At 32.6% G+C, this 9,959-nt stretch overlaps 1 long non-coding RNA gene across 1 annotated transcript; it reads left to right on the top strand.

Annotated features, from left to right (window-relative positions):
* The first annotated feature begins 1,612 nt into the window (after window positions 1-1,612).
* Window positions 1,613-8,358, top strand: LOC143076346 (uncharacterized). The gene is made up of 3 exons (XR_012978622.1): window positions 1,613-1,704; window positions 7,686-7,787; window positions 8,256-8,358. It is a non-coding gene; the product is annotated as an uncharacterized LOC143076346 (long non-coding RNA).
* The last annotated feature ends 1,601 nt before the right edge of the window (window positions 8,359-9,959 follow it).

Below are 9,959 nucleotides of genomic sequence, written 5' to 3'. Positions count from 1 at the left end.
ATGTTTCTGTCCATTTATATCTTTCAAGAAGAACACGTGAAATCTATCATTTCAAATAGTTAAAAGGGAATACTGTCTTGTTTACACCTGTCCATTTTTATTGTCATGGGCAGATCCGTCGTTAGGTTAGCAAATAGCACACTTGTCCAAATGTCTGGTCTGGATCAGACTTGTCAATATGCCTGTACCAGTAATACAAAAAGCAGACTAGGACTGGTCTCCTAATGCAGTTAACCTGCTGACCTGCTTAAAGTTTCTTAAGTCTACTGGGAAAGCAGCGAAACAAGGTTGATCCAAGTAAATTCGTGTACAGGTTAGGACTGCAATTGTCTGAATAATTCGGAAATGTGAAAACAAACTAAAACGTTGGTAAAGTGAAATGTTGCTGGCAACCTACCTATAATGACTCGACTTAACTAACTAAAATTTCAATGCGTTATCAAACAGTTACGTATATACTCTGTCTATTTAAAAGGCCGATACTACGGAAATTTCCAAATGATTGACAATAAAAAAATGTTCTCTGAAACTGACATTATCAAGATGCTTGATTTCATGATAGACACAATATGTGTTTTTGTAGGACGTGTTTACTAAGAAAAATATATTATTCCTATGGGCACTTTCTGTGCTGCTCTTTTTGCCGACTTGTTTCCGTATTCATATGAGGCTGGCTTCATACAATGACTTCCTAGGAAGAATTAAAATAAGCTAGTATTATCCTTTCACATCACGTTCCACTATATTAATGATGTCCTATCTTTAAAAAATTCAAAATTTGGTGACTATCTTTTCAGAATTTTCAAAATTTTAATACAGCATTATAGATAACAGATACAGTTAGGTCTGCCGCAGAATTTGAGATATAACTAGAAATTGACAACGAGGGTCGGAAAAGCCCAAAACTTTACGACACAATTGATTATTTCAGCTTTCATGTTGTGATCTTCTCATTTATATGTAGCAACATTCCAGAAGCCCCTGCATTTGAAGAATATATCACCCAGTTGTTACGATACTCCAGAGCTTGTATTTCATATCATGCTTGCATGCTTTAATAAAGGGTTGATGCTTACAAACAATTTACTTAACCAAGAATGCTAAGAGGTGAACATGAAATCATTCCTACAAAAATGACTTGATTGAGCGTCATAGACTATCTACTTCACAGATAACGACGGATTTGTTTCAACTGTCGTAGCCATATAGCTGTCCTCATTTCCCGCGTATTTGACTTACTAAATTATACTTATCCCTGGGTTTGTACTAACATGATGAGTGCAAGTTCCAGTTACAGTTTCGGAGAATTTATGATTTATACAAAATGTTCTCTAAAACTCAAGTCAAGTTTGCTTATTGTTGGCTAAGGCTTATTTGTTGTTTTTTTTCACAATCAAATCAAACATGAGGACATTTCAGAGTGTTGTGCGTCAATATTCAGGTCCGTTGAATCAGACACATTGCAAGGCTGATTAAGGGAGTTCTTAAATGCGTTCAAACAAATCCTATGTTCTAGTTAACGTGATAAATAGCGAAGTGGTGGTTTGTAGGCTCAAATGGTATCTATACAAATGGTTATTTTTTTTTATTTCTTTATATACATAGTTATTTCAGACTGAATACAACGAAAAGGAACATGTTGATGTTGAAATAGTCCAATTGTTATTAGAAAGAACAGATGTTGATCCATATAAAGTTAATGAGGTATGAATGAAGTTCTTTAGAGGATAGTACTGCGTTATATCGGCCCAGGCAACACAATACAATACAATTCCGATCATATAATTTCCAATGCTTTCAGAATCAAATGAAATAAAAAAATGCGAATGTCGTTATATCTGTATATATCATGGATTGTTCTATTGTTTTCCAATGATTTATCCGATCTGGTCAAAATCAATCAATTGTGTTCAAAACTTGTTTTGAATTATATTAAAAAATACCTCGATCTACTTATACAAGAGTTTCAAATGGTGAAGTTGAAATTATCCCTTCGTAAATGTTACGGACGCCATCACGAGTAGGTTGACCGTTATAGAAAACACGTTGCACAGATGATATCGGATATGTTCCTTATGTCATAATTACAATACCATTCATTTCATGAATGTGACCTACCAAATAAGACTATTTACCGGATTTGTAATAATATGAGCAACCTGACGATTGCCATATGTGGAGCAGGATCTGCTACCCTTTCCGGAGCACATGATATCACCCCGAGTTTTTGTTAGGGTTTGTGTTGCTTAGTATTTAGTTTTCTATGTCTTTGTACTATTATTTGTCTGTTTGTCTTTTTATCTTTTAGTCATGGCGTTGTCAGTTTATTTTCAATCTATGAGTTTGACTGTTCATCTGGTATCCTTCGCCCCTCCGTAAATATTCTACAGTATGATGCAAAAAAAAAAAAAAAACACCCCGAAAGATTAAAAACACAAACGCCGTCAACTACAGGCGTTACAAGTTATATCAAGCAAAGAAATGCCGTAACGGTAGCAATTGTGTATAGAATAATACAGAAACACCGGTACTGACCCTAATTATCAGTATTTAATAATTGCTAAACTTATTACTTGGTTAAAGTAAAATACCAAATAAGTATATCAAATTTTACTATTCACTATTGTGAATGCATATTTTTCTGCTCTCAATTGGAACATAATTGTTGCTGGTTCATAGTAAAACTTCGTTTAAGGCGAAGTGTACGTAATTGCACGCCTCTAGCGGAATACGGATTAAAAACGTTCGTCGTTAGTTACGCAAGTTATCTCCCTTACTCCAAGAAAGGACACACAAAAGATAAACTACTTTCTGATGTCTATAATGAATCCAACAAGCACGCCTGTGCCGTCTTAAACCTCATAGAAATTATCTTAATAACTCCAATTAGAAGTCACAGCATTCTGCACGTTGTTCTGTGTGCAGCCTGACTTAAAAACACTGGTTTTTTTTCTTAGACGCGTAGGAGGAGGCATTTCCTGTTTATGATATCATCAGAAAGAAAAAAACGTCTCACAACAAAATTATAAAAACTAAACATGTAACAAATTTTCTTCTATTGATATCAAATTAATTAAAATAAAACCTGAATTGACCCAACAATATCGTTTTAAAAAGCCGTAGTCTTGAATGAAAAACACAGTACTCAACGTTGAAAGTTTTATAATAGGTTACAAATAATTAATGAAAGACGTGTGAATTTAATTATTTAATTTAAAAAACGTTGAAATGTTCGTATTTTGTGCAATTGAAAATTTAAGGACATGATTTATATTCATATAAGATATCAGACGATACCAAGAGAATAATTTGACCACTAGTGCAACACTTACAAGTAGGAAGAACAAAGACGGAAAACAAACAAAAAATAAACAAATTATGCCCCCAAAATTACTCAGTAACTTAAAAGTTGTCTCACTCTAACATTTATCTTAAAATAAGTAAAAATTATGTCATTCAACTCCCAGTTTTCAACTTTTTCTACATGTGCAAAAAATAAACAGGGTGTCTTCTATTCCGTCCGCAATTTATGGGAAAACTAAATCTAAATTTAAACCATATTAAAATTGAAAGTACACATGTAAGATAAAATATAACTTGTCATTTCTTCTTTCACTAATTCCAATTTCGAAGAGATATATAGCGAAATCTGTTTTCTGTTATTGTGCCTGTGTGCATCATTCAAAATTATAGAATGTAATTTTGAAGTATCAAGTCTCAATTCAAGATTATGAATGAATAGAATATAGAATTACGGAGGAGGAGGGGACCTTTATCGGAACTCTGGGATCGGGTGTTTTTAAGTTCGGGATTTTGGGATTGACCCGGGAATTCTATGTCCGATTTTCGGGAAGTCGGGATTTAATTGATTTTAATAAAGAAAAGAAGTCGGGGAAGTTTTGTGATGCTTGTAACTGCAATTTAATATTTAGTGGAGGTGAAATGTGTTCAGACTATTACATTTCGATTTTTTGTTAAATTTAACCCAAGTTCACTGCAAGGGGTGTTTAACGACCTCGATGATTATCCATGAGGATCTCGCACACGTTCAGCTATATGTGTTCACCTAGTTCATGACCATACAAGAATTGAGAAGACTGTGGTTTCCAGTCTTATAATATGAGACTTTGGAGTTCATATAATTTACATTCAACGTTTTTTATCGAATATTTCAAGGTTTTTTTACTATCAATGTTTAACCCCTCTCCCCCCAATTGATTGGATAAAATGAATGGATTGCCGCTACTATTTCAAACAGAAATAATTGGTATCTCTGACTCATATTGATTCAATACCGTAATGCCGAAAAACAATCATTTGTTTCCGCGAATTCCGAAAAGCTAGAAATATCTTCCAGAGTTTCATTTTGAGTTACTCAAGCCCTTTCCATGTCCGATTTTCTCCCACATGAGAAATGTATCATTCGTACATCAGCTGAATAATACGACTGAATTATTCAGGTTACAATTTGTGTAAATCCAGTCTTGACATAAAAGTAAAGGTCCAGCCCGACTTTCGGAAAAGGACTGTTGTAGATTTCAGATTGATTTAAAGAAATAAAAATCATACAAAAATGTTTCACGCAAATATTCGTCTTCAGACGTGTAAAGTTATACAACGGTTACTAGCCGGTCTGGATTGTGATAAAAATAAGCGCATGCAATGCATAAAATATATAATGTCGTTGCTCAGGGATGTGTTGAATTATAGAGATGCTTATGCGGCACAAAGATAAGATTAATTTACCCAAATGTACTAAGAATTACCACACAACTTAAATTTACTTAAATTTAATATTGATTTGTTATCCTGTGCCAGACAGATGGCTGATATTCTGAGAAGAGACCTTGATGAACTGAAATTTTATGGGAACAAAGATTTTGAAAACACGTCGCAGTGTTTAGATTTTAACAAAAATAAGGCACCAATGTCGAAAACAGTTCTAGTTCAAAATGAAGAAAATGTTAACCGTTTTCTAGCTTGGCGATCTCCGTATGCAACCGAATATAATATACAAATACAATACAATAGTACACAAAACTTAACATAAAGAACTAAAGACCGAGCAACACGAACTCAAACAAAACGGTATACATTTCATACAAGTATAGAACTATATGAAGCGTCGTATCTGTTGCAGCGACGTCAATAACGTTGTCTTTGTTTTTGTTTTTTTTTACACTCAAGATTCAACTTTAACAGGGTATAGCTTGAAAAGTAGCACGGTTGCTAAGGACTTTCTTTGCACCAATCGATTCCTCAGACATTTTAGAATCGTCTCATAAATTAAAAAAAAATCGATTGTCTAATATAATAGAAAATCTTGGAAATGTAACAATTCCTGCCGAATTTCACGATTTTCACTTTATATCCTTTGTTATTTTGGTGTATGATGCTGTAAACTTCAACAGCTCGTATCTCAAAAACGAAAACGGTTACCACCTTTTTTTATTTTATTTTTCGATTTATTTTTACAAGCAGAATCTACATGTAAAATTAAAATAAAAATCCATTGTGTAGTTTAATTCCGTACACTTTGCCTTAAAACAACACTTTGATTTGCAACTAACGTTCATATTCAAACTTATAAACAAAAAATGGAAGATGCTGTTCCTACAAAGCTGTGTCACAATTTGAATCGAAGTAACACTTTACACTTTAGCGTAAAGGAATAACAATGTGAGGTTAATCTCACACATTTCATTAACATAAATACCAACTTACATAACACGAAAATAATTTATATCGTTCGATCTTTCAGTCAAAATTTAAATTCACATACAACATGTACAATTATCAAAGTAAGTGTACGTAGTTGTCTCATAATTAACATATAAGAGTTCACATTTTGGTTTTTAACATATCTATACTATTAAACGAGAAGACATCATTTTGTGTGTCGCTTCTCTTCTTTCCACAATTAATTAATCATCATGCCTCTATGTCCTATAGGTACATGTCATCCATTCATATGAGTATTCAAATTGAGTTATTTTGGGAGAAAAACGAGAGAAAAAAAGTCCGGATATTATTCCGACATTGGAAGTAATTTTAAGTCAGACTAGACTTCCGGTTTGCGTTTTCTTTATACTTTGAACAAACATTTAGGTGCCACATGTGGAGCAGGATCTGCCTACCCTCCCGGAGCACCTGAGATCACCCCTAGTTTTTGGTGGGGTTCGTGTTGTTTATTCTTTAGTTTTCTATGTTGTGTCGTGTGTACTATTGTTTTTCAGTTTGTCCTTTTCATTTTTAGCCATGGCGTTGTCAGTTTGTTTTAGATTTATGAGTTTGACTGTCCCTTTGGTATCTTTCGTCCCTCTTTTGCTACGAATAAAGAGTATTTTCTATCTGATATAATTTTCAAGTTAACTATCCATGGCGGTCACATAGTTTATTAATTGAGAGAGTCTGTATAATATATCAATGACCGCTGGCCCGTGGATCGATTAGTAAAGTGAGAATTGAAAGTTAGTAAAAAACAAATACATTTTATTTATAAAATGTTATAGTAATGAATGTACATACTATACAGATAAGCGCTAAAATTATCCATGTGTTATTAAAATTAATAGAAACCAAAGGGAAAATTTTGGGGTAAAAAGGAGGAGCCGGGCTAGAAAAACAACTGTCATGTCCCAATTTTCCTATGACTTTTGATACCTTTTCTGAAATACATTAAATTTTTTACAAAAAATTATTGAATTCAATAAAAGAAGATGTGGTATGTTTGCCAAAGAGACAGCTCTCCACAAGAGACAAAAATGACACAGAAATTAACAACTATAGGTCACCGTACGGCCCTCAACAATAAGCAAAGCCCAAACCCCATTGTCAGCTATAACGGCCTAATTTATGTTCAAAATATGAACGAAAAGCAAATATGTTTAAAACAAACGACAACCACTATTTACAGGCTCCTGACTTGCATGTTCATAATATACTAAATTTTAAGGTCGAAAATTTAAATTTTGAAATTCATTCATGTAATAGTCTCAATACCAAAATTTAAAGTTTGAAATTCATTCATGTAATAGTCTCAATACCAAAATGGGGCATATTAAGGTTGTCTAAGCAATGTAGTTTTCATGTTTACTTCAAATATTGCTGACAAAAATACGTACTAAATCCTACAAATAAAACCACAATGCATACATATTTAGTACTTACTAGAATTCACGCAGAAAAAAAACCCCAATATTGTGGCATTTAAGATTGCAAAGGTTAGTGGCAAAACAAAGGAGTAAATGAAATTTCCAATTTTGTGTCTACTTTTGCAAGTATTGAATAAAAAAAAAAGTAACAAAATTCAACAAGAAAAACAGTATTACACATATATACATACAAAACGTACTTATATGAGTTCTTCCTGCGGCCTCGGTGGGCGATAGTTTAGAAAAATTATCCACTGAATCACTAGCCAATCAACACTGGGGTTGTGCGCTCGTTATCAATTTTAGTAGACTAGGATAACACATATTCCTGTCGAGAGGTAATGATTATCTGCAGACACTCATATCGGTTGTTGAATGCACTACACATTTCTGATTAAACAAGACTTCATTTACGAAAAGATATCATTTAAATTTTCTTTGTTTTTCTGAATTAAATTATTGTGTGATTTACCTTTTGTTATTAAAACAATTTGCAACATTATTTATATTCACTCGTATATTCTACTTTAGGATGGGTACACTCCATTTGACTTGGCTGTAGAAACAGAACTATTCGAAATAGTCAAATTATTATTAGTTAGAACAACTATAGATCCAACAAGAACATATGAGGTATGGAATGTACTACTTTCCAGTCGCGGAATAATCGACTTAGACAACTATCACACTCATTTTCACATTGTATTGTGTGTATTAATTCTACAATAAACTTGCTCTTCTGAGAAAAAAAGAAGACAAAGTAAAGTTATGCTAAGACTTTCAAATCGTCTGATTTTTCCTACCCGTTTGCTTTTAGGAATGGTTGCTTTATAGAGACAAACACGGATATAATTGAAAAATCGAGTCAGGTGGAATAATCTTTAATCAGCAACCATCAAATTTAACTTCCATAAAGAAATTTCAACATAACTTTGACACATTACTCATGTAATGACATAATTTGTTTAAATCGCCTACATTATTTTTATATGTTACCTACCAGTAATTAAATGTTGATTTTAAACTGAATATCAATCAGGCTCATGAATTTTTTTACATTTTTGCGTTGATACTGAAAATAATTCAATCTTTATGTTTCAGGATGGGGACACTGTTTTACACAAAGCTGTTAGAGGAGGACAACTTGAAATCGTCCAATTGCTATTAGAAATATCACGTATGGACCCAAATCAAAAGAATAAGGTATGAGGTACTTCGTATTTCTATGGATGTCAATTGAAACTGTTTAAATTGCTGTTCATCATCTTGCACAGCCATTAACACCAAGACATGTTTTTTTTTTCTATTAAAGCTTTACCACTATTATCTTACTACTTACGATTTCACAGCTTAAATTTAAGTTTTGTAACAAATGAGATCTTTGAGAATTTGTTTTAACATTTACATTTTTTATGCATACCCCTCTGTCAAAAAACCCTATGTTGCCGACGAAAATAATGTAGGATTCATCGTAATCGAACGTTATAAGCACTTTCTTTATTTGATGTACTATCTATTTTCGATACAACCGACTATATACAATCGTTTATATATTATGTAGGTATTAAAATAAGACAACTTGTCTGAATGAACTACTCTGCATATATATACGTGTACAAGTACACAGATAAAAATAGATATTGCGGGTACTTTATTAAGTTTTCGAGGTGCGAGCAGCTGAAATTAACAAACATGTTAGAGAAAACAAAGGCAATAAATATCAAGAATAAATCTGGAAAATTATGAGACCCATTTGAATTTGTTGTTAAATTGTTCATCTGAATCTCTTTTTTTATCTCTCGAAGAGATGTAATGTAAAAAACAATGAAATACACAAAAAAAACCAATTAAAATCACTCAACGCATTTCAACGAACAGAAAAACGTCCAGTGGCATATATCATAATATATCATGTTTTTTTTCTATAACCAGTTTCAAACCAATGTAGTACAGGTATTTAACTCTGGTTTTGATAGTGTTTGTTGCAGTTATACTTAAATTGTAATTGTTTTTCCATGCTGTTTATCCATATTACCGGCTTTGTTGAACTTGACTTCATTGACCTTCCGATTGTCAATTGAACACACATGTCATTTGTATATTAAGATGGGAATCGACAACACTTTGCCATACGCATGTTTTCTTTATAAATTTGCAAACTTGCTGTAAATGTACAGTTTCAGTTGCGATTGTTAATTGGTCTCCACATTCATTGGTTTATCGCGTGTATTGTTACCTTATAGTAACTTCCTAATGGAATTATTCCAATAAAGTTGATAGTTTTTTACGTCCGTATGATACTACAAAAAATGCAACCTTTTTATTTCAGTATGGTTACACTCCTTTAAACACACCTGTTAAAAATGGACACCTAAACATAGTCCAAATGCTATTAGAAAAAAGAAATAAAGATGCAAATAAAGAAAATCAACACACCTTTTTTTCTTAAAATGTCCTTAACCAAATCAGGAATATGGCAGTTGTTATCAAACGTCCGTTTCTATGTTTGTTAGCGTTTCCCTTGGTTTAATTCAATGTTCTTTTGTTGTTCTGTTGTTTACTTCTTATAGTTGATGTGATTTCCTTGGATTTATTTTACTTTGCTTAATCGAATTATGGTTATTAAACAGCGGTATACTACTGCCGTCTTTAATTAGATCCGTGAATTTTCATCCTTTCATTTTATTTCATTAAAAAAGGATGTCTAAGAAAACATCATGAGTTTTTTCTGCAAACACGGTTCTCAAATAAGTTGGTTTCGAGTATTGTTGGCTAGTATTACTTATTTTTGTATTAGACTTATTT

Source organism: Mytilus galloprovincialis, chromosome 5 (genome assembly GCF_965363235.1).
Source record: "Mytilus galloprovincialis chromosome 5, xbMytGall1.hap1.1, whole genome shotgun sequence".
Classification (NCBI taxonomy): Eukaryota; Metazoa; Mollusca; class Bivalvia; order Mytilida; family Mytilidae; genus Mytilus; species Mytilus galloprovincialis.
The sequence above is the reverse complement of the archived record's forward strand: the minus strand, read 5'-3'. Positions and strand labels throughout refer to the sequence as shown.